Genomic DNA, 24,238 nt, shown 5'->3' with positions numbered 1-24,238 from the left:
CATCCTGACTGGTAGACCCATGGGGCGGCACACAATTGGCCCTGCGTCGTCCAGGTTAGGGGAGGGTTTGGCCGGCAGGGATATTCTTGTCCCATCGCGCACTAGCGACTCCTGTGGTGAGCAGGCGCAGTGCACGCTGACACGGTCGCCAGGTGTACGGTGTTTCCTCCGACACATTGGTGCGGCTGGCTTCTGGGTTAAGCAGGCATTGCGTCAAGAAGCAGTGTGGCTCGGCTGGGTTGTGTTTCGGAGGACGCACTCTCAACCTTCGCCTCTCCCAAGTCCGTACCGGAGTTGCAGCGATGGTACAAGACTGTAACTACCAATTGGATACCACGAAATTGGGGAGAAAAAAGGGGGTAAAATAATCACACAAAATAACCTACAAAACAATTGAGACAGGAATAGGAATGGTGGTGGTGTAGCATTGCACATTCAGAATCATATACCTTTCAAGAGGAGGAATGACCTTAATTTATGTCAAGTAGAGGCACTATAGCCTCAAGTACATCTGCCTCACCAGGCTCCCATATTGGTAGGATGTATGTACAGACCTCCTAGCTCTAAGGTGTCTTATCTGGATGACTTATGCACTAGGTTTGACCAGGCCACAGATAGTAACAGAGATGTATTTATCTTGGGTGATTTTAATATAAATTTGAAGGATCAGAATAATTCAAATATAACTCAATTATTGAGAGCTGTGGTTGGAAACAAATGGTTAATGACACTACTAGATCATCAACTAAGTTGGGTCACCGTTCATACACGTGCATTGATCTGATCTTCTGTAATATAGCATTGTAATGCTTAAAGGCCAGATCAATGCCAGTGGGCTGGACAGACCATAATATTGTGACCATAACCATGAATACCAAGGTCCCAAAGAAACCCGTAAGGATTGTGGTCAAGAGAAAGTCATATTGAAGTCATTACCCAATGGTAAATCTACACGTTATGATCTTATGGACAATTATTTACTTCGCTATGCTGCTCCCCAGATTGCAGCTCCACTGAAATACATATTTAATTGGTCACTGGAAAAGGGGCAATGTGTGGAAGCATGATAAACTGTGTCTAATCCATGAAGACAGCAAAGAACCCCTTACTCCTGCCAATAGTTGAGCAATCAGTCTACTCCCTTCACTCAGTAAGATATTGGAGGGTATTGTGAGTAGGGAAATATGGGAGTACATGGAAAATAATGATCTGAACACAGCCAATCAGCATGCGTATCTCAAAAACCATTCCACTACCACTGCATTGGTTGACATGACTTACCAGTGGCTCAATGCTGTGGATAATAGCAGGTTTGTGGGAGTACTATTTTTAGCATCAGACCACCAGACGATGCGCGGAGGAGGGACCAAAGATCACACCTTCACCCGGAGCGAACAGGCCTCCTTTGTGTGTCTGGTTGCTCCTCAGGTTGTCCTTCCTCCCCTCTACAGACCCAGATCCCGACCCAGCACCTGCAGCAGCCCCAGTTCCCGGTTCCTGTTTTTTTTCCCGGTTCCCAGCACCAGACCCAGCACCAACCTGTGGCCTCCAGTCCCAGTCCCAGCACGACTTCCAGTCCTGGCACCAACACCAGCACCAACCCAGGTTTTCCCGGTCCAAGCCACAACACCAGCACCAAATCTGGACACAGCACCGAACAACCACAACTGAAAATTCCTTTCAGCAACTGCCAGCCCAGGCCCCACCCCTTCCCCTCCCCCAACAAAAGACACAGACACATTGTGGACTGACTGACTGACTGAATGTCTGAATGACTGACTGATTGACTGACTGAATGGACTGAAAGATTTTTCGGATAATTTTTGTATTAATTGATTGCTTCTGTTTTGTTTTTATTTGATTGGATGACCATTTGTTTTTGCCTCATTTGAATTGATGACTTATTGTGTGAATTTTTTATTATTTGGAATTTTAAAGTAATGATGGATTGAATTTGAACTTGTTGAACATTTTAAACTGTAATGAATTTTGGAATAACCAAATAAAATGACCTTTAATGGTTTAGTGTTTAGCCATGTCGTTTTGATCTGTTTTGCCCTGTAGTCACTGCCAATTTAGAAGCCTTTGTTAAGGCCTCTACAAGTGCAAGTGATATAAAACACAAAATATTCATTGGTATGCTGTAATATATAATTACATATTCACTGTTAGCAATTGCTGTAATTTTATTACAATACAATTTAACAATAAAGTACTGTTTTGCTGTATATTTACTGCAGCGTTCTGTAAATGATGACGCATTGTGGAAAAATGTTGTGGGCGGGGAAAGAATTGCTGTCTCATTAACATATTTTGAGGTGTGCCTTGTAAGTGGCTATATTTGTTGCACCCGTTAGTAAGAATGCTGTACTAATTGAACTGAAATGTCGTAGTAGTGCCCTAAAAATGTAATGTATACAAAGGGAACAGTATAGAGTGTCAGTGGGTCTTAAACCTCTACTGGTTGAATATTAAGCCGTGTCCTTTAATTACAGCCAGTTTGGAAACATTTGGTTAGGCCTAAGGAAGTGATATACGACACAAAATATTCATAAATATGCTGTAATGTACAAATACCTAGCAGCCAACCTGTTTGCACTAATCCCATGTAATTATAGTAAATACTGTAAATACCAACATGATTACAGTGGCATTTACTTTCTTATGGTATAGTAAGCTAATTGCACAGCATTGCTCTGCATTTTACAGTAACTTACAGGAAGCTGGTGGCAAGTTACTGTAAATATTACAGTGACGTACTTTGCACCAGCCAGAGATGGGAAAAGATACATCCAAAAAGTATCTTGTTACAAATACAGGATATTTTGAAGAGCAATGTATCCTTAACTACAACAACATTCCCAGTAACAGTTACAGAAACGTTTTACTTGCTATGACTGTGATATGTGTTTTTTTAATCAACCTTAGATTAATGCACTGACTGTAAGTCGCTCTGGACAAGAGCGTCTGCTAAATTGCCAAAATGTAAATGTTAAAAATTAGCATTTGTAAAGCACACTGCTGGGTGTTATTCGAAAGAGCTCCGCCTTCAAACTATTTGTATTTTGATCAAATTTGGCCTTGTTTGTGGGCAGAGGTAATTAGAATAATGCCCAGCAATGTGCTTTACACATTTTCATTTTTACATTTACATTTTGGTCATTTAGCAGACGCTCTTATCCAGAGTGACTTACAGTCAGTGTATTAAACTAAGGTAAACAAGAATACTCCACAGTCATCGCAAGTCAAAATATTATGTTACCGTTACAGAGAATGTTGTAGTTAAGCGGGCTACTTGCAAGTCTATATTTGTATTTGAAAATACATGTATTCTAATGAAACTGTTACACAATAGGCTACATGAATTGTAGTTTGGGCCAGTGAAATACAAATGACAAAATACTATAGGTATTGAAAGTATTGAAATACCTACATCAAACACATTTAACAGAAATACTTCCTGCCGTTGGCACTAGCTACCTGCACTGTAAATCTGCAACAGTTTACTAACCACTGTGCTTCCTGTAATGCACCTTAAATTCTAGAAATACAGCATGTTACTGTAGTCAGGTGTTCCAGTAATATAGTGTACATTTGTGTCACAGTAAAGGTCTTGTAAATCTACAGTAAATTACTGTGCTGCCAGTAATTTACTGTAAAAATTAAATAATTGTTGTTCATTTTTGTAACTTGATTAGGCCTACACATTACATGCAATCCGTTACTACCCCTGTATATAAATAGGAAATAATTGTATTTGAAAAGGAAAATGTTCATTTTGTATTCTGTGATGGATTAGTGTGCTGTAAATACAATGTGTTTTTACTTATTATGCCTAATTATGAGAAAATGTAGAGTAAAACAACAAAATACATTTAGATCAAATGTCGTTTTAAGAGCTGGTTTCAAGATACAGTATCTCACAAAAGAGCACACCCCTCACATTTTTGTAAATATTTGAGTATATCTTTTCATATGACAACACTGAAGAAATGACACATTGCTATAATGTAAAGTAGTGGGTGTACCGCTTGTATAACAGTGTACATTTGCTGTCCCCTTAAAATAACTCAACACACAGCCATTAATGTCTAAACCGCTGGCAACAAAAGTGAGTACACCCCTATGTGAAAATGTCCAAATTGGGCCCAATTAGCCATTTTCCCTCCCCGGTGTCATGTGACTCGTTAGTGTTACAAGGTCTCAGGTGTGAATGGGGAGCAGGTGTGTTAAATTTGGTGTCATCGCTCTCACACTTCCTCATACTGGTCACTGGAAGTTCAACATGGCACCTTATGGCAAAGAACTCTCTGAGGATCTGAAAATAAGAATTGTTGCTCTACATAAAGAGGCCTAGGCTATAAGAAGATTGCCAAGACCCTGAAACTGAGCTGCAGCACGGTGGCCAAGACCATACAGCGGTTTAACAGGACAGGTTCCACTCAGAACAGGCCTTGCCATGGTCAACCAAAGAAGATGAGTGCACGTGCTCAGCGTCATATCCAGAGGTTGTCTTTGGGAAATAGACGTATGAGTGCTGCAGCGGTTGAAGGGGTGGGGGGATCAGCCTGTCAGTGCTCAGACCATACGCCGCACACTGCATCAAATTGGTCTGCATGGCTGTCATCCCAGAAGGAAGCCTCTTCTAAAGATGATGCAGAAGAAAGCCCCCAAACAGTTTGCTGAAGACAAGCAGGCTAAGGACATGGATTACTGGAACCATGTCCTGTGATCTGATGAGACCAAGATTAACTTATTTGGTTCAGATGGTGTCAAGCGTGTGTGGCGGCAACCAGGTGAGGAGTACAAAGACAAGTGTGTCTTGCCTACAGTCAAGCATGGTGGTGGGAGTGTCATAGTCTGGGGCTGCATGAGTGCTGCCGGCACTGGGGAGCTACAGTTCATTGAGGGAACCATGAATGCCAACATGTACTGTGACATACTGAAGCAGAGCATGATCCCCTCCCTTCGGAGACTGGGCCACAGGGCAGTATTCCAACATGATAACGACCCCAAACACACCTCCAAGACGACCACTGCCTTGCTAAAAAAGCTGAGGGTAAAGGTGATGGACTGGCCAAGCATGTCTCCAGACCTAAACCCTATTGAGCATCTTTGGGGCATCCTCAAACGGAAGGTGGAGGAGTGCAAGGTCTCTAACATCCACCAGCTCCGTGATGTCGTCATGGAGGAGTGGAAGAGGACTCCAGTGGCAACCTGTGAAGCTCTGGTGAACTCCATGCCCAAGAGGGTTAAGGCAGTGCTGGAAAATGATGGTGGCCACACAAAATATTGACACTTTGGGCCCAATTTGGACATTTTCACTTAGGGGTGTACTCACTTTTGTTGCCAGCGGTTTAGACATTAATGGCTGTGTGTTGTGTTATTTTGAGGGGACAGCAAATTTACGCTGTTATACAAGCTGTACACTCACTACTTTACATTGTAGAAAAGTGTCATTTCTTCAGTGTTGTCACATGAAAAGATATACTCAAATATTTACAAAAATGTGAGGGGTGTACTCACTTTTGTGAGATACTGTATATCTGTAGCCAGCTGGTCAATTTGCCTACCTTACAACATATAGTATGTGAATAGAAAGAGTTCAGTCCACTTATCTTTCAAAAGATGTAATGCTACTGCAGTTCCTAATTGAATCAACTTTTTTTTCTTCTCGTAGGGCGGCAGGAATCCTAGTGATTAGAGCTTTGGGACAGTAACCTAAAGATTGTTCCAAACCCCCGAGCCGGCAAGGTGGAAAAAATCTGCCGTTCTGCCTTTGAGCAAGGCAGTTAACCCCCACAACAATTGCTCCCTGGGCGCTGATGATGTCGATTAAGGCAGCCCCCCGTACCTATCTGATTCAGAAGGGTTAAATGCGGAAGACACATTTCAGTTGAATGCATTAAGTTGTGCAACTGACTAGGTATCCCCTTTCCCAACCCAATCCATTAAACTGTGAACCACCCTAATGGATTGAGTCATGCATTTTTAAGCAATTTGGCTGCTGGCCCCCGTAGAAAAAAACACATCTACAAGGATAACCAATATATGCTATTAGAGTAACATTAATTAAAGTGAAATAATTGTATAGATATTATACATATGTTATGTTTTAATTGTTTAGATATTATGATTCTTTGGGTATGAATAGCTAAAGCCAATGCCTTTCACAAAGTAGCTAACATTTTATTTTTTACTTTTCACTGAAAACAAAGGACATTTCTCCAAAAAACATTGGCAGGTGGTTTACTGTTGGTGCACATCTTTTTTGTAGTAGAGTATGTTACTCCTTAGTAAAAAAAAATAATTCAGAGTTTTCATGCTTATACTACCTTGCTTTAACTTTTCCTGGCCCACCCCACCCACCCACCCTCTCCTCATACTCCTCCTATCTTCTCAGAGGGAGAGGGAGGGAGAGCCTCTTGTCAGAACACACCCCAGCGGGGGACCGCATCGTGTCTCTCCCTCTGTCCTCGCCAGACCTCAGCTCTGACGGGCAGGTTCGGCTCCTACACTCAGCCCTGCGGAAGGAGGAGGAGAAGGGTGAGCTAGAGGGCGAGTACGAGACGTTGAGAAAGAGCATTCTGGATTGAGGAGGACGTCACCCCAGGTCATCAGTGCAATGAGGTAACAATGCATGATACAGGCAAATTATGATGATCATGGGCTGTCTTCCATCTTCCATTTATTTCTCAGAGGTCCAAAGAAATATCAATGGCCTAATTTTTCTAAACCACAAACTGATATGCTACCAATGCAAATTATTTGCAGCAGTCAGGTAGATACCAGGGGCCATATCCACAAAGTGTCTCAGAGTAGAAAATTGGTTGTAAGTGCTGAGAATATACATTTTACTCCTACTCTTATGGGTAAAAATAAAAGCTATGCATGAAGCCTCTTTAGTCATAAGAGTCCCACCTAGTCAACAGATATTTAGGAGACCTCATGAGCTGGCCTAACCAGTTAAGGTTTGCCAGCAGATGTCTTGATAATAGAGAAAGGCAGCGAGTCAGTGGTTCCCACGGCATAGACAGGCAATTGATTTGGAGTTGTTGAAAGAATGTTTTGATATTTCTGTATTATCAATCAATAAATAATATAGGCTTACATGCAACATTATCCCTGCGCTTTTGACAATGATTTCACGAGGCCTATTTCACACGATATGCCTAAATACTTAGAACCACTATGCTAATAAATAATCACATATTTATTTAGATTATTAAATTAACCTAATCATCTTATTTTAATTTATCCTTTGCAGTCCAATATCACGCAGTTAAAAACAGATGCCTAAATTGGGCATGCCTGTAAGATGGGCAATTGAAGGCATCTACAGTATGTTAACGTTGATTGTGTTCGGTAAAAATGATAGACCTATCAAACGTTTTATGCAACATCACTGGCAAGTGACTTGATGCCTACTGTGCAAAAGTGATTTAGAATTGTTGAATGGTAGTGACGAGTGTTGATATAACGGCAATATTATCCTAATTCTGCTTTTGACAATGCCTATACTGTATGATTCAGTGCAATATGCCTATCACATTATATTATAATTGGTTAAACAAAGGTTATGCATGCCAACATATTAGGCAAGAATAGATAAAGTGATCGTGTCAGGTTAAAATTATATAATACGTTTTACGATTGCAACATTTTCTATAGGCTACAGTCATTCACCCTGGTTGTCTGAAGCGTGCTATAAATGCCTCACCGCGATTGGTTATTCCCCATAGTTTGCAACAATGTCAATGAGCGTTACCACAATCCTTCCTTTGCGGTACCTCACGTGACCGGTTGCGTTGTGTTTTGATCGGCTTACAAATTACCAAAGGATCAGGGTTGGTGTTGATCTTTTATTCTCTGATAATAAATACTGTGCTGCCCTAATACGCCAAACTCCTCTATTCCACATGGATACAGTAGACAGCTTCCACATGGATACAGTAGACAGGGGATATAAAAATGTAATACATTATGAAAGAGAAATATACAGTATAGCCTATAGGCCTAGGCTTTCTCAATAACAGCCAGGGGTTACATACAGTACCAGTCCAAAGTTTGGACACACCTACTCATTCCAGGTAAAACATTTTTTTAAAACTATTTTCTATATTGTAGAATAATAGTGAATACATAAAAACTATGAAATAGCACATATGGAATCATGTAGTAACCAAAAAAAGGGGGGGAGGGGGGTATACAGAAGATGGCCCTATTTGGTAAAAGACCAAGTCCATATTATTGCAAGAACAGCTCAAATAAGCAAAGAGAAACGACAGTCCATCATTACTTTAAGACATGAAGGTCAGTCAACACGGAAAATGTCAAGAACTTTGAAAGTTTCTTCAAGTGCAGTCGCAAAAACCATCAAGCGCTATTATGAAACTGGCTCTCATGAGGACCACCACAGGAATGGAAGACCCAGAGTTACCTCTCCTGCAGAGGATAAGTTCATTAGAGTTACCAGCCTCAGAAATTGCAGCCCAAATAAATGCTTAACAGAGTTCAAGTCACAGACACATCTCAACATGAACTGTTCAGAGGGGACTATGTGCAAAGAAACCACTACTAAAGGACACCAATAAGAAGAAGAGACCTGCTTGGGCAGGGGCGGTGTGTTCAATAGGGCGATATGGGCGACGCACTGCCAAACGGGAAAAGGAAGGGATTTTTTTTCTAATCAATTATATCACGGCAACAGTAGTTATCAGTGTTCTAATCTGATCTGACTGCCACTAAATGTCAAATCAGGCTAAAGTCGTGCTTCAAATGGCCCCTCCCGTTTTTGGGGTGATTTCAGTCATGTTGAAAATCGCCCAGAAGTCTGTCATAGACTCCCATGTAAAATCTATTTTTTTCAAATTTCAAAGCTTTCAATACAATCTCTATGGGTGTCTGTGGGCTTGCACTTACGCGCTTTCGTCATACGTGACGTAACCATGAACGTAACTAAGAAAATAGCGGCTAGCAGCGTCTCTGTTGCGACCTGCAGTGTGGCGTTATCTTATGTTTTTAATTTGTACACTTAGTGGCGTTATTTTATGTTTTTAATTTGTACACTTAGTTTACAAACATTCTGCCAACCATGGATTTCCAGTGGTGGGTTTTGGACTGATCTTGTTGATCGTGTACATACCCGCTACGAACGGACTAAATAATGAAAACGCTGCTGGCAGCGGAATCCAATACAGCTGGGAGACTTGGCTGGATGACAGAGTCCCGGACAGAGAAGTGGAGCCGGCCGGCTTCACCCTGGTCAGAGCGGACCGCGATCTGACAGTCACAGGGAAAATCGATCCTGGTAAGAGAGCGACTCTGTACCCCCGACATTGAACTGCTTTCTGTGTCACTGCGACCTTACTATCTGCCCTGTGAGTTCCCCCAATTGTTTGTTACCGTTGTGTACTGTTGATAATCACAAGTTTACTGGAGAACTGAGACCAAGTAGAGACTTTGGACAGGGTGGATATGGTATAATAAAGGCAGTTTATTCAGAGGTAAAGATATCTGGAATCGCGTGCACGGACTCGTTCGTCAAACTCTTAGGGAGCTATCTGAAGAGAGCCCCGAAAACATTGTGTGCAGACATTTTATACAATAAATGATGTAGGTTGAATCTAGTAGTTCTGATCTTCTGATTGGTCCTGATGAGTTGGGCGAGGTCCCCTCCACTGTTGCATTGGCTCTGAGTCGGGTTCTCTGTCTTCAAATGTTCAGCCTAAAGAGAGGGGATTTTTGTGTGTGTGTGTGTTTAACAGTGATGATGTGTGTGTGTGTGTGTGTTATCAGTGATGATGTGTGTGTGTGTGTGTGTGTGTGTGTGTGTGTGTGTGTGTGTCCTCAGAGCAAGAACTCGTGAGTTGGAAGAACTGAGAGACCTATGGCGTGGGTGTTGTCCTTGGCCACCTGCTGACAAGGCTGACAAGATAGGACTCTTTTGTCCATTGTTATAGGATAGGAACAGCATTGATTGAAAACAAACGCCCAACACAAAATGGGTCATGCACAAGATTTTAGTCAGACCAAGCTATAACATTATATATTTACTACGACAGTACATTCAACCAAAAGCTAATATAACAAAGGCATCAGAGATTATTTATAATCTGTCACAGAAACTGGAATCCATCTCCCCAGATCAGTCAATAAATGCTTCTGGTATTGACTTATATGCTGCCCCTGTCTTCATGTTGTTGCTGGACATATCTTTTTTAAAATGTGTGTAGGTCACCTAAATCATCAGAAAAATTGCCCCTCCTGAGAATTTTTTCAGGAGCCGCCACTGTGCTTGGGCCAAGAAACACGAGCATTGGACATTAGACCGGTGGAAATTTGTCCTTTCGTCAGGAGTCCAAATTGGAGAGTTTTGGTTCCAACTGCCGTGTCTTTGTGAGACGCGGTGTGGCTGAACGAATGATCTCTGCATGTGTATTTCCCCCCATTAAGCATGGAGGAGGAGGTGTTATGTTGTGGGGGTGCTTTGCTGGTGACACTGTCTCTGATTTATTTAGAATTCAAGGCACACTTAACCAGCATGGCTACCACATCATTCTGCAGCAATACGCCATCCCATCTGGTTTGGGCATAGTGGGACTATCATTTGTTTTTCAACAGGACAATGACCCAACACACCTCCAGGCTGTGTAAGGGCTATTTTACCAAGAAGGAGAGTGATGGAGTGCTGCATCAGATGCATCAGATGACCTGGCCTCCACAATGATTGAAGAAAAAGCAGCCAACAAGTGCTCAGCATATGTGGGAACTCCTTCAAGACTGTTGGAAAAGCATTCCAAGTGAAGCTGGTTGAGAGAATGCCAAGAGTGTGCAAAGCTATCAAGGCAAAGGGTAGCTATTTGAATAATCTCAAATATAAAATATATTTTGATTTGTTTAACACTTTTTTTTGTTTACTACATGATTCCATATGTGTTATTTCATTGTTTGTATGTCTTCATTATTATTCTACAATGTAAAAAATAGAACAAATAAAGAAAAAACCTTGAATGAGTAGGTGTGTCCAAACTTTTGACTGATACTGTACATGTGTTGATCACATCTTTACTAATGCTGCAGAAATGTGCTTGAAAGCAGTATCCAGAGCCATCAGACGCAGTCATCGCAATATAGTAGCCATATCTAGGAAAACCAAAGTTCCAAAGACTGGGCCTAATATAGTATATAAGAGGTCATGCAATACGTTTTGTAGTGATTCCTATGTTGTTGATGTAAAGAATATTTGTTGGTCCGTGGTAGGAGTAAACAGACGTTGCACTTGACACATTTATGAAATTGCTTATCCCAGTTACTAATAAGAACGCACCCCATGAAGAAAATGACTATAAAAAATGTTAAATCCCTGTGGATTGATGAGGAATTGAACATGTTTATGGTTGAGAGGGATGAGGCAAAAGAGATGGCAAATAGGTCTGGCTGTACAACCGATTGGCAAATGTACTGCAAATTTGAGAAATCATGTGACTAAACTGAATAAAAAGAAGAAGAAACTACACTATGAAACAAGGATAAATGACAAAGAATGACAGTAAAAAGCTTTGGAGCACCTTAAATGATATTTTGGGCAAAAAGGCTAACTCAGCTCCATCATTCATTGAATCAGATGGCTTTAATCACAAATCCCGCTGATATTGCCAACTACTTTAATGATTTTTTCATTGGCAAGATTAGCAAATTTAGGCATGACATGCCAGCAACAAACACTGACACTACACATCAAGTGTAGGCAGGTAGCTTAGTGGGTAAGAGCGTTGTGCCAGTAACCGAAAGGTTGCTGGTTCTAATCCCCGAGCCGACTAGGTGAAAAATCTGTCTGTGCCCTTAAGAAAGGCACTTAACCCTAATTGCTCAAGTAACTCGCTCTGGATAAGAGCGTCTGCTAAAAATGAAAATTAAAAAAAAAAAAAATATATATATATATATATATATATACCTGACCAAATTATGACAGACAAGCATTAAAGTACATGTGGAAGAGGTGAAAAAAGTATTATTGTCTATCAACAATGACAAGCCACCGGGGTCTGACAACTTGGATGGAAAATTACTGAGGATAATAGCGGACAATATTTCCACTCCTATTTGCCATATCTTCAATTTAAGCCTACTAGAAAGGGTGTGCCCTCAGTCCTGGAGTGAAGCAAAAGTTATTCCCCTACCTAAGACGAGTAAAGCCCCCTTAACTGGCTCAAATAGCCAACCAATCAGCCTGTTATCAACCCTTAGTAAAATTTTAGAAAAAATGGTGTTTGGCCAGATAAAATGATATTTTACAGTAAACAAATTGACAACAGACTTTCAGCACGCTTATAGGGAATGACATTCAACAAGCACTTACACAAATGACTGATGATTGGCTGAGAGAAATTGATGATAAAAATATTGTGGGGGCTGTTTTGTTAGACTTCAGTGCGGCTTTTGACATTATCGATCATAGTCTGTTGCTGGAAGAACGTATGTGTTATGGCTTTACACACCCTACTATATTGTGGATAAAGAGTTACCTGTCTAACAGAACGCAGAGGGTGTTCTTTAATGAAAGCCTCTCCATGAAAATCCAGGTAGAATCAGGAATTCCCCAGGGCAGCTGTCTAGGCCCCTTACTTATTTCAATCTTTACTAACGACATGCCACTGTCTTTGAGTAAAGCCAGAGTGTCTATGTATGCAGATGACTCAACATTATACACGTCAGCTACCACAATGACTGAAATGACAGCAACACTTAACAAAGAGCTGCAGTTAGTTTCAGAATGGATGGCAAGGAATAAGTTAGTCCTACATATTTCAAAAACTAAAAGCATTATATTTGGAACAAATCATTCACTAAACCCTAAACCTCAACTAAATCTTGTAATGAATAATGTGGAAATTGACAAGTTGAGGAGACTAAATTGTTTGGAGTAACCCTGGATTGTAAACTGTCATGGTCAAAACATATTGATACAACAGTAGCTAGGATTGGGAGAAATCTGTCTATAACCTGGACTACTGTTCAGTCGTGTGGTCAGGTGCCAAAAAGAGGGACTTACAGTGAGGGAAAAAAGTATTTGATCACCTGCTGATTTTGTACGTTTGCCCACTGACAAAGAAAGGATCAGTCTATAATTTTAATAGTAGGTTTATTTGAACAGTGAGAGACAGAATAACAACAACAAAAATGCAGAAAACACATGTCAAAAATGTTATAAATTTGATTTGTATTTTAATGAGGGAAATAAGTATTTTACCCCCCCTCAATCAGAAAGATTTCTGGCTCCCAGGTGTCTTTCATACAGGTAACGAGCTGAGATTAGGAGCACACTCTTAAAGGGAGTGCTCCTAATCTCAGTTTATTACCTGTATAAAAGACACCTGTCCACAGAAGCAATCAATCAATCAGATTCCAAACTCTCCACCATGGCCAAGACCAAAGAGCTCTCCAAGGATGTCAGGGACAAGATTGTAGACCTACACGAGGCTGGAATGGGCTACAAGACAGTCGCCAAGCAGCTTGGTGAGAAGGTGACAACAGTTGGTGCGATTATTCGCAAATGGAAGAAACACAAAATAACTGTCAATCTCCCTCGGCCTGGGGCTCCATGCAAGTTCTCACCTCGTGGAGTTGCAATGATCACGAGAACGGTGAGGAATCAGCCCAGAACTACACGGAAGGATATTGTCAATGATCTAAAGGCAGCTGGGACCATAGTCACCAAGAAAACAATTGGTAACACACTACGCCATGAAGGACTGAAATCCTGCAGCGCCCGCAAGGTCCCCTTGCTCAAGAAAGCACATATACAGGCCCGTCTGAAGTTTGCCAATGAACATCTGAATGATTCAGAGGAGAACTGGGTGAAAGTGTTGTGGTCAGATGAGACCAAAATCGAGCTCTTTGGCATCAACTCAACTCGCCGTGTTTGGAGGAGGAGGAATGCTGCCTATGACCCCAAGAACACCATCCCCACCATCAAACATGGAGGTGGAAACATTATGCCGTCAAATCTTGGGTGAGAACCTCCTTCCCTCAGCCAGGGCATTGAAAATGGGTTGTGGATGGGTATTCCAGCATGACAATGACCCAAAACACACGGCCAAGGCAACAAAGGAGTGGCTCAAGAAGAAGCACATTAAGGTCCTGGAGTGGCCTAGCCAGTCTCCAGACCTTAATCCCATAGAAAATCTGTGGAGGGAGCTGAAGGTTCGAGTTGCCAAACGTCAGCCTCGAAACCTTAATGACTTGGAGAAGATCTGCAAAGAGGAGTGGGACAAAATCCCTCCTGAGATGTGTGCAAACCTGGTGGGCAACTACAAGACACATCTGACCTCTGTGATTGCCAATAAGGGTTTTGCCACCAAGTACTATATTTGCCACCAAGAAATACTTATTTCCCTCATTAAAATGCAAATCAATTTATGACATTTTTGACATGCGTTTTTCTGGATTTTTTTGTTGTTATTCTGTCTCTCACTATTTAAAATAAGCCTACCATTAAAATTATAGACTGATCATGTCTTTGTCAGTGGGCAAACGTACAAAATCAGCAGGGGATTAAATACCTTTTTCCCTCACTGTAGGAAAATTGCAATTGGCTCAGAACAGGGCAGCACGGCTGGCCCTTGGATGTACACGGAGATCTAACATTAATAATATGCATGTCAATCTCTCCTGGCTCAAAGTGAAGGATAGATTGACTTCATCACTACTTGTATTTGTGAGAGGTATTGACATGTTGAATGCACCGAGCTGTCTGTTTGAACTACTGGCACACAGCTCAGACACCCATGCATACCCCACAATACATGCCACCAGAGGTCTCTTCACAGTCCCCAAGTCAAGAACAGACTATGGGAGGCGCACAGTACTACATAGAGCCATGACTACATGTAACTCTATTCCACATCAAGTAACTCATGCCAGCAGTAAAAGTAGATTTAATTAACAGATAAAAATATACTTTATGGAACAGCAGGGACTGTGAAGCAACACAAACATAGACACATGCGTACAAACTCACGATAACATACTTACTATACACACATGTACACATGGATTTTGTGTCATAGATACAGTTGCTTGCGAAAGTATTCACCCCCCTTGGCATTTTTCCTATTTTGTTGCCTTACAACCTGGAATTAAAATAGATTTTTGGGGGGTTTCTATCATTTGATTTACACAACATACCTACCTCTTTGAAAATGCAAAATATTTTTTATTGTGAAACAAACAAGAAATAACACAAAAAAACAGAAAACATGAGCATGCATAACTATGCACCAAACGTGTTTGCTAATTTTTTTCTTTAAGCAATGGCTTTTTTCTGGCCACTCGTACGTAAAGCCCAGCTCTGTGGAGCGTACGGCTTAAAGTGGTCCTATGGACAGATACTCCAATCTCCGCTGTGGAGCTTTGCAGCTCCTTCAGGGTTATCTTTGGTCTCTTTGTTGCCTCTCTGATTAATGCCCTCCTTGCCTGGTCCGTGAGTTTTGGAGGGTGGCCCTCTCTTGGCAGGTTTGTTGTGGTGCCATATTCTTTCCATTTTTTAATAATGGATTTAATGGTGCTCCGTGGGATGTTCAAAGTTTTGGATATTTTTTTATAACCCAACCCTGATCTTTACTTCTCCACAACTTTGTCCCTGACCTGTTTGGAGAGCTCCTTGGTCTTCATGGTGCCACTTACTTGGTGGTGCCCCTTGCTTAGTGGAGCAGAAGGTTTCTGTGCACCACCCTCTCATTTCCAGCACGACCCCGGATCTTGTAGATGTTGAGTGCAGCTTTGGGAGCCATGACAGTGTACACATCTGATTCCCACTTGTCAGTGAGCTTGCGTTTTCCTCTGCATCCCTTGTTAGCCACGAGAACTTGGTTGCCAATGGAAAGAGACTGGCCCTTAACTTGTTTTACAGGTCAGACTGGTGTCTCTGTTCCACTGCAGAGTTCTTCTGAGCTTCACAAGGGACTTCAGATAGACATCGTAGCCACTGACAGTCTCATCCTGGAAGATGTTATTGAACATGAGGTCAACAGGCAGCCTGGGTACTCTACCAAACATCAAGTAGAAGGGTGTGAAGCCAGTGGTCTCATGAGCAGTACAATTGTACACAAAGGTCATGTTCGGGATCATCTGGGGCCATTTCTGCTTTGACTTTGGGGTCAAGGATCTCAGCATGTTGCCTAGTGTCCTGAAGACTTCTCGACACCGGCCAACTCCAGGAGTTTGGCGATGAGTTCACTTTGGAAATTCGCTCCCTGATCCGAGTGGAGACGGGTAGTAGGAAATCCGTAGACACAGAAGAAGTTGTCCCAAAGCTTCTTTGCCACTTTCTTCGCTGTCTGGTCCCGGCAGTGGAATGCATGTGCCAACTTGGTGAAGTGATCAGTAATAACTAGGAAAATCAAAGACTTGTTCTTGTTGTCTTCAGCAGACCAGAAGTCGATGCATACAAGTTCCAGTGGGGCAGAGGTCTTGATACTCTCCAGTGGGGCTCTTGCTGTGGGCTCTGGGGTCTTGCTTAGGACACACCTTTGACAGGTCTTGAAATATACTGAACAAAAATATAAACGCAACATGCAACAATTTCAACGATTTTACTGAGTTACAGTTCATATAAGGACATCAGTCAACTGAAATAAATTCATTAGGCCATAATCTATGGATTTCACATGACTGGGCAGGGGTGGAGCGATGGGTGGAGCCACTTGGGAGCCAGGCCCACCCACTGGGGAGCCAGGCCCAGCCAATCAGAATGAGTTTTTCCCCACAAAAGGGCTTTATTACAGGCTGTCCGTGTGGCTGGTCTCAGACAATGAACAAGCCGGATGAGGGGGTCCTGGGCTGGCGTGGTTACACCTGGTCTGCGGTTGTGAGGCCGTTCGGACATAATGCCAAATTCTCTAAAACAACGTTGGAGGCGGCTTATGGTAGCTAAATGAACATTGAATTCTCTGGCAACAGCTCTGGTGGACATTCCTGCACTCAGCATGCCAATTGCACGCTCCACGATCTGTGGCATTGTGTTGTGTGACAAAACATTTTAGAGTGGAATTGTATTGTCCCCAGCACAAGGTGTACCTGTGTAATGATCAAGCTGTTTATCCTCAGACATGGACACATCCGCTGACACACACAGGGAGGCGTTATCTAGGACTTGCGGCTGACACGTCAAGCAGAATGCATCCTGCACACATCCATCTTCCACATCACACACTTTCCTAAGCAGCTCCAAATATGTCTCAGACAAGAGTCTGACTCAGTGGCTTCACGAACGGGTCCTTGCTCAGCGTGTCGGCTACAACATTCAGTTTCCCTGGAATGTGCTTGATCTCGAAGCAGTATGGCGCAAGCTTGGAGACCCAGCGCTGCTCACATGCATCAAGCTTGGGCTTGGTCATGATGTATGTGAGAGGGTTGTTATCAGTACACACTGTGAACTTGTGACCTTTGAGCCAATGACTAAAGGTGTCACACAAAGACCACTAGAGGGCCAGGAACTACAATCTGTGTGCAGGGTAGTTAGCTTGACTGCGGCAGAGGGACGTGGCGGTAGGGAAGCCTGAAGGGGCGGTCGTCGGTAAGGTGGATGCGGTGCACAAAGTCCTTCGCCTCTCCACATTCCAGCTTGTCCTTCAAGAAGACATCTTGGTACTTCACTAAGATCTCGGCCAGCTTAGCTTTCCAATCAGGAGATACTTCACATGCCTCGATATCCACATCGCTCAAACCACAGTCCTTCAGCAGATGTGTGGGGTCAGCTGACTCTTGTGGAGAAGTGGCAGGACTTGGGGTGTCACACTGACATTGCAGCCCCTGAGTGAATGGCAGGTTCTCCACTGCTAGGCAAGGAGAGACATCCGCTAGCTTGCTGTTGCGGCGCAGTGTGAGCGGGTTCAGTGATGAGTTCAGGACTTTCTTTGGGACCCAGTGATCTCCCCACATGGGTGTTATGACTTTCCCTACCAGAATATTATTTGCGGCTGAGCTGGCGGAGGTGGGCTCAACAATGACAGTGCTCCCAGGTGACAGACGAGCACCGCTTTGCAACTTCCCCCATACAAAGTACTCCTTCTGTGAAAGGAGAGTAACAGCTGGCCTAAGCCTTACCGTGACAATCTTGTTTGTCGACTTGGGGCCTGCCCTGCTCGAGGAACTGCTCACACTCGGGGTCAATGTAAGTGGAGGAGATGGCTTCCCAGTACTTCTTGTTAGACTTCATCTTCTGGACAGACTTGATCATGTTTGTTCCGACGATAAACTCATCTCGTTGGCCAAGGACATACAGGGTTGGCACAATGAACTTTGATTCATAAACTTCGATTTCCAGGTCATATTTACATTTGGGCTTCGTAGTCAGACCACCACAACCGACGAGTACCACATTGCTGGGGGCTAGCTGAGAACAAGTAAGAACACCAACTCTCAACTCTCCCTCTTCACTGATTTTGCATGACATAGAGCCTGAGTCCAACATTCCATTCAACGTTAACTGGCCACTAACTAGTACTGGGGCATAAAACAGCTCACTAGCCCCTTCCAGTCTCTGTGATCCGACAAAAATGGCTTTCTGGTCGTCTGACAGTAGCCTACAGCTATTTACATAGATGGACTGCAGGTCTGGCTTTCCTGTGAGGGTCACTTTATCTTTGCCCATGCTCGCACTGCATGGGCTGGCTAGTTTAAAAACAGGTTGATGTCGGAGGGGAGCGCTGATGTCACCGGAGGCTGAGATGCTTTTGGGCAGTTTCTCTTGAAATGGGGGTCAGGGGATGTTTGAGGGGGAATGGAGAAGGAAGTGTGGGACATCAAAAATGGCACATGCAACAACAAAAGGAATGTACAGTAATATCAGGCATGGGAACTATTCAGATTTTGTGTAATAATACAACATGAAATTCAACACTTGTTACACTCAAACAATCATGATTGCCAGCTGAGAAACTTTTATGAATTGATTTTACACCTGGCTCAGAGTTTGTCTGAGCAGTGTCTTAACATCATAGTCCTACTCTGAGCTGGGAGTTTTTTTTGTGTCTTAAAACAGGTTCTAACAGGATTCCTATGACCTATTCTGAGACGCTTTGTGGATACGGCCCCAGACCCGTTGCCTGTTGATAAGCGGTGTTGTTGTTGTTGTTCTTCTTCATTCTTGTTCTTTTTAAGGCTTGTGAGAAAGCCATGACCTTTTTGTAACTACCAACTTTTCTCTCTTCTCTTTTAGGAGGTTGATGGAGTTCTGGGCAATTTTGGGGCAAAAATGTGGACCTATCGGGTACTGCTAGAGCTGATCCATTGGGCAGACTGCCTCGCAGACCCTTTACGTCCTCCACTCAGAGAGGGAAGGGACGCAAGAAATCTAGAGGTCTATTGTGTTCCAACAGCTCTGAACTGTCAAAAAGTCCAAGATCAGCCAGCTTTCAATAGCAGACATATTACTAAGGAAATCCAAAAGGTAGTATAACATACAATGGGGAAAAAATGTATTTAGTCAGCCACCAATTGTGCAAGTTCTCCCACTTAAAAAGATGAGAGAGGCCTGTAATTTTCATCATAGGTACACATCAACTATGGCAGACATAATGAGGAAAAAAAATCCAGAAAATCACATTGTAGGATTTTTAATGAATTTATTTGCAAATTATGGTGGAAAATAAGTATTTGGTCAATAACAAAAGTTTCTCAATACTTTGTTATATACCCTTTGTTGGCAATGACACAGGTCAAACGTTTTCTGTAAGTCTTCACAAGGTTTTCACACACTGTTGCTGGTATTTTGGCCCAGTCCTCCATGCAGATCTCCTCTAGAGCAGTGATGTTTTGGGGCTGTCGCTGGGCAACACAGACTTTCAACTCCCTCCAAAGATTTTCTATGGGGTTGAGATCTGGAGACTGGCTAGGCCACTCCAGGACCTTGAAATGCTTCTTACGAAGCCACTCCTTCGTTGCCGGGCGGTGTGTTTGGGATCATTGTCATGCTGAAAGACCCAGCCACGTTTCATCTTCAATGCCCTTGCTGATGGAAGGAGGTTTTCACTCAAAATCTCACGATACATGGCCCCATTCATTCTTTCCTTTACACGGATCAGTCGTCCTGGTCCCTTTGCAGAAAAACAGCCCCAAAGCATGATGTTTCCACCCCCATGCTTCACAGTAGGTATGGTGTTCTTTGGATGCAACTCAGCATTCTTTGTCCTCCAAACACGACGAGTTTAGTTTTTACCCCAAAAAAATTTGGGATTTCATCTGACCATATGACATTCTCCCAATCCTCTTCTGGATCATCCAAATGCACTCTAGCAAACTTCAGACGGGCCTACAGGGGGACACGCAGGGGGACACGTCTGGCACTGCAGGATTTGAGTCCCTGGTGGCGTAGTGTGTAACTGATGGTAGGCTTTGTTACTTTGGTCCCAGCTTTCTGCAGGTCATTCACTAGGTCCCCCCATGTGGTTCTGGGATTGTTGCTCACCGTTCTTGTGATCATTTTGACCCCACGGGGTGAGATCTTGCGTGGAGCCCCAGATTGAGGGAGATTATCAATGGTCTTGTATGTCTTCCATTTCCTAATAATTGCTCCCACAGTTGATTTCTTCAAACCAAGCTGCTTACCTATTGCAGATTCAGTCTTCCCAGCCTGGTGCAGGTCTACAATTTCGTTTCTGGTGTCCTTTGACAGCTCTTTGGTCTTGGCCATAGTGGAGTTTGGAGTGTGACTGTTTGAGGTTGTGGACAGGTGTCTTTTATACTGATAACAAGTTCAAACAGGTGCCATTAATACAGGTAACGAGTGGAGGACAGAGGAGCCTCTTAAAGAAGAAGTTACAGGTCTGTGAGAGCCAGAAATCTTGCTTGTTTGTAGGTGACCAAATACTTATTTTCCACCATAATTTGCAAATAAATTCATTAAAAATCCTACAATGTGATTTTCTGGATTTTATTTTCTCAATTTGTCTGTCATAGTTGACGTGTACCTATGATGAAAATTACAGGCCTCTCTCATCTTTTTAAGTGGGAGAACTTGCACAATTGGTGGCTGACTAAATACTTTTTTCCCCCACTGTATACTCCCCCAAATGCTGGAAAGATTTACTAAAATCACAGCTAAGCTCCTTTTGTGAAAAAAATTAAATAAATAACTTTAACCAGATTATTGTATTCACTATGTTGAGGTGCACCAGTAACACTTGTTGCAGTGGCATTCCTTTGTCACAAAGATTGTGCAAATGGTCGTACCATGGATGACACATTTAGTTATAGTCTATTTATTGAAGCTGAACCACTTCCCGATGCCCTAAAGCTCAACTAAATCTTGTAATGAATAATATGGAAATTGAGCAAGTTGAGGAGACTAAACTGCTTGGTGTAACCCTGGATTGTAAACTGTCATGGTCAAAACATATTGATGCAACAGTAGCTAAGATGGGGCGAGGTCTGTCCGTAATAATGTGTTACACTGCTTTCTTTACGATGCTATCAACAACAAAAAAACATCCTACAGGCCCTAGTTTTGTCGCACCTGGACTACACATGAGGTTGCTGGGGAAGACTCATAATAATGGCCAGAATGGAGCGAATAGAATGGCATCTGATGTATTTGATCCCATTCCACACATATTCCGCTCCAGACATTACAACGAGCCGGTCCTCACAATTAAGATGCCACCAACCTGTGCTGGACTACTGCCCAGTCATATGGTCAAGTGCCAGAAAGAGGGACATAGGCTAATTATACATTTACATTTTAGTCATTTAGCAGACGCTCTTATCCAGAGCGGCTTACAGTTAGTGAATGCATACATTTTTATTTTATTTATTTTTTCATACTGCCCCCCCTCCGTGGGAAACTAACCCACATCCCTGCCGGCCAAACCCTCCCCTACCTTTGACGACGCTAGACCAATTGTGCGCCGCCCATGGGTCTCCCGGTCGCGGCCGGCTGCAACAGAGCCTGGACTCGAACCAGGATCTCTAGTGGCACAGCTAGCACTGCGATGCAGTGCCTTAGACCACTGCGCCACTCGGGAGTCAGATAATTATAGTTGGCTCAGAACAGAGCAGCATGGCTGGCCCTTAAATGTACACAGAGCGCTAACATCAATGACATGCATGTCAATATCTCATGGCTCAAAGTAGAGGAGAGATTGACTTCATCACTACTTGTCTTTGTGAGAGGTATTGACATGTTCAACGCACCAAGCTTTCTGTTCAAACGACTAGCACACAGCTCAGACACTCATGCATACCCCACAAGACATGCCACCAAAGGCCTCTTCACAGTCCCCAAGTCCAGAACAGACTCCGGGAAATGCACAGTAGTACACAGCGCCATGAATACATGGAACCTTATTCCACATCAAGTAACTCATGCAAGCAGTAAAATCAGATTTAAAAAACAGATAAAACTAGAGACACACAGGCACACGCACTCTACACACACGTACATTGTAATGTTGTTGTATGGTGGTATTATACATTTTGGGTTCTAGATATGTAGTGGTGTAATGATGTTATATGATGTACTGTTTTATTTATTTTTGTGTGATGTCCATTAATGTGTTTGGACCCCAGGAAGAGCAGCTAATGGGCATCCCTAATAAATTCAAAATTATCATATGAGAAAAGCAATTCCAACAAACATGAGGATATGATCATGTACCTGACATACTGAGGTTTTGCTTATCTTTTTTCGGTCAGGCATGTTTAGAAAAGAAACTGTGACGAGTCAAGAGTTGCTGCATGTTGTTATTGTACTGGTCATGTGGCTATTCACTTACAGTAGGCTAACTAATTGTATATTCTACATACTTGAAAATGCTGCTAAATGGTTTTCACTTATTGACCGTTACATTTTAGCTAATATTGCTCAGTAGCAAACTGAATGTGTGTGTAGCCAAAACTGTCACACCCTCTTTACCCAACTCCTTCTCAGTTGAATGTCTGACACAGCTTCCAAACACTGACTGAATATTATGATAATATATAATTTCCGTTTATTTTACAGGTTTTTTCTAGCATAATCGGATCCATTTTATTTTCTTAAATCTTAAGCTAACAAGGCCTGTACTTTTTGCCTATTTCTTTAATAAAAGGTAGGCTTATGGTATACCGTCTCATACCCCCTCAATTCGAGTCTTGGTTTTAACTTAACAGCCCTTCACTGGCATGGAGATAGGCTATTTAAGAGTGCATGGTGGGTGGAGGAATTGACCGCCAAATCTATGGATATAGCAGCCCATAGCCTAATTTCGTCTGTCAAACAGGTAGACCTACCTCTTAAATAGGAAGAAATAGGATCAAACACAAGGCCCTCTTGTAGTTAGTAAAGCTAATGAAGACGGTTGAAATGAATTATGCCTACTCGAATTTGCCTATTTTCAGCACCATGAGCTGTCCATTTCCGATTGATTGTGCCTGGAATCTGGCTTATTGTGAGGTCAATTACTCTGATAAATACCTCATGAGCAAGAAACATATAGTTTTTAATAAAATCAACTATATAGTATCAAGCTATCAAAGTTGACCTCTGGTCCCCCTTCTCATCTTTGAGCTCTCCTTCTCAAACTGAACAGAACATAGGCTATAGGCTAGTCCGTAAGCATTTTTGGGACTAGGCTTAATAAATAAAAAATGTGGAAGAAGCCTTTGATTCTCCTCCTGAACGGCCACCGTAGGCCTACACAGCACAGCCATTGGTTAGGCAGCACACACCAAAACGTTTTTGATCAGAATGAGCAGAGCAGGCTGGGGCTCAGGGTTGGAATATCCATTGCAGTATGTAATGCAGCCTAGTTGTATTTACACCATCCCAGCAGCTATCTTAGAAATATAACTTTGCTCTGTGCTCCTCCTAGAATGCACTTAGTAGCCTATGGCCTACAGAGTACCACAACATGAGTCATAATGCCACTAAAACCTAGCAGTCAAACAAGGAAATGATTCCAGTTGTTTTACCACCATTCATTTTTCCCATAGGGGACTTTAGAAACACTGAACATAATGTCTGTGTTTCGTGTAGGCTTATCCTGGCGTGACGTTTTGATAACCGTGTAAATCTCTCTAGGACAAGGTGACTTTTATCAATATATTCACCTGTATTTACCCCCCCCAAAAAAATTTTTTTTAATAAACTTAGCTGCTAATGTGGCTATCATAAAGAACTACAAATGCCATGATGATCTGGACGAGACTGCCGAACCGAGGCAAAGGTAAGAATCTCAGAATTAACTATCTAATGTTA

General features: G+C 42.5%; 1 pseudogene across 1 annotated transcript; it reads left to right on the top strand.

The window, feature by feature from the left end:
- Positions 1–867: 867 nt before the first annotated feature.
- LOC311113012 lies at positions 868–19,361 on the top strand (annotated as a pseudogene). Its single transcript has 4 exons — positions 868–894; positions 1,452–1,699; positions 6,404–6,630; positions 19,223–19,361. The product of its transcript is annotated as an uncharacterized misc_RNA (transcript).
- The last annotated feature ends 4,877 nt before the right edge of the window (positions 19,362–24,238 follow it).

The sequence above is a fragment of the Coregonus lavaretus genome (genome assembly GCF_964263955.1).
Source record: "Coregonus lavaretus genome assembly, chromosome: 39".
Taxonomy (NCBI): Eukaryota; Metazoa; Chordata; class Actinopteri; order Salmoniformes; family Salmonidae; genus Coregonus; species Coregonus lavaretus.
This window is presented reverse-complemented; position numbering and strand designations above follow the sequence as displayed.